The 2,093-nt window shown below is 44.3% G+C and overlaps 1 protein-coding gene across 1 annotated transcript in view; it reads left to right on the top strand.

The window, feature by feature from the left end:
* The window catches only part of AP3S1 (adaptor related protein complex 3 subunit sigma 1), a 71,371-nt gene that overhangs the window by 10,077 nt on the left and 59,201 nt on the right, over positions 1 to 2,093 (top strand). The window lies entirely within an intron of this gene.

Below are 2,093 nucleotides of genomic sequence, written 5' to 3'. Positions count from 1 at the left end.
ACACCCTCCTCACCACCAATTTTGGATCATTTGTTGTTCCCTTGTCCCTGGGGTTTTTAACACCACTTCCTTTCCCCCACCTCCCCATCTCTTCATGTCTGCCCTCCCCCAAAACCGTAGGTCCCATTGTTTTCTACTCCAGATTGTTTATCCTGCCTATCTTATCTAGATTGACCTGCAGAGATAATAGTATGCACGAAAACAAGACAGAGCAAAACAACGCAACAAAAGAAAACAACAACAACTAACCAATGACACACAAAAAAGAAAAGCCTATAAATAGTTCACGGTCTGTTTGTTGACTTTTAGGAGTGTTTTTTGGTCAAGTCTGATTGGGTGCCATGCCCTGGCCCTAAAGTCTATTTTTGGTTTTCCATCTGGACTTCGTTGCTTTGCTGCCCTTGCTGTTCTGTTGCACACCCTTAGTGTTTTGCCTCGGTAAGGTGGCGTCACATTGGGCGAAATTCCCACACTATGTGTCCAGTGTCGTCCCCTGTAGGGTTATGGGTCAGTGAGAGATGTCCTGTCTCATAGTAGGTCTCTCTGTGCATTGTCTGCTCTGAATGGGGGTATTGTTCTCAAGGCTCAGTGGGCCAGAATGTGCTCCACAGGCTCAGTGGGCCAGAATGTGCTCTACTCTCTCTTCCTCCCCCTTCATTTGCGCCAGTGTGCTCTGATCAGACATGTCCTTCTTCCTGAGCTGTAGCTTCAGAGCTGTCCTTTGAATTAAACCTTTTTGGAGGGAGGGCCGGCTGTCCACATAGCTGGGATTGGGGCCGGCCCCTCAGACCTCTCTACTGGTGCCCTGCATCATGCTGGTATGTTGCATTCACATCTCGGAGCAAAGGGTTGAAGTCTGGTCCCTCTTTCCTTATAGAGATAAATACCCTCCCCTTGGTCGAGTCACTGCCCTGCTCCCCCGTTCCCCATTTCTTTTTTTCTTTGTTACCCCCTGCTTTTTAGATGGTGTAGCCCCTGCCATACTACTTGGACCTCACCCCATTAATGTTTGTATACAGTAGCTTTTTCCCTATGCCCCTTTTGTATTTTTTTTAAAGCTTACCTCAGTGGACTCATGTTGTACTTGCCCTTTTGTGCTTGGCTTACTTCACTTAGCATAATTTCCTCCAGTTCTTAACCATGCAGCGATATGCTTCATGTATTCATCACTGTTTTTAGTGATGCATAGTACTCCATTGTATGTATGTACCACAGTTTTTTAATCCATTTGTCTGTTGATGGAAATTTGGGTTGTTTCCCACTCCTTGCAGTTGTGAACTGTGCCACGATGAACACTGGAGCACAGATGTCTGGCCGTGGTTTGTTTCTTGCCTCTTTGGTGTATGTGCATAGTAGGGGATTGCTGGGACTTGGTAGCTCAATTTCCATCTATTTTAGATATTGCCAAATCGATTTCCGTAGGGGCTGTACATACCTACTGGTCCACCAGCAGTGGATGAGAGTTCCTATCTCACCATAGCCCCTCAAACACTTGTTGCTTTCTGATTTTTTGAATTGGGCTATCTTTGAGGGTGTTTGGTGGTATCTCATTGTTTTAATTTGCATTTCTCTTACTTATGGTTAATGATCAGGAACATTTTCTCATATCTTTATTGGCCATTTGGATTTCTGCCCTTGTGAAACTTTTGTTCAGGTCCTTTACCCACCTCCTCAGTGAGTAATTCATATTTTTCTTTTTGGAAGCTAGCAGAATATTATAGATTTTAGTAATAAGCCCTTTGTCTGATGTATCATTGCTAAAGATGTTTTCCCAGTCCGTGTGCTCTCTTACTCTCGGTGAATTCTTTCGATGTACACATGTGCTTTATCTTCAGTATATCCCACTTGTCAGTTTGTGCCTCCTCTGTGTTTGTGTCCTTCCCTATTTCTGATAGCCTATGTATTCCCTGCGCCAAAGTTCTCATGTTTGTCCCAATTCCCTCACTGATGGGCCCTAATAGTTTGGGGTTTTACCTCAAGGTCTGTGATCGACCTTGAGTTTATTCTTGTGCCTGGAGTGAGATAAGGGTCTTGCTTCATTTTTCTGCAGGTAGATAACCATTTTTCCAATTACTTGTTGAAGAAGGCATCTG

Source organism: Echinops telfairi, unplaced genomic scaffold, assembly GCF_000313985.2.
Source record: "Echinops telfairi isolate 266 unplaced genomic scaffold, ASM31398v2 ScPeMD7_7469;HRSCAF=8507_1, whole genome shotgun sequence".
NCBI classification, from domain to species: domain Eukaryota; kingdom Metazoa; phylum Chordata; class Mammalia; order Afrosoricida; family Tenrecidae; genus Echinops; species Echinops telfairi.
Note: the sequence above shows the minus strand (reverse complement) of the source record. Positions and strands in the feature narration are given on the sequence as shown.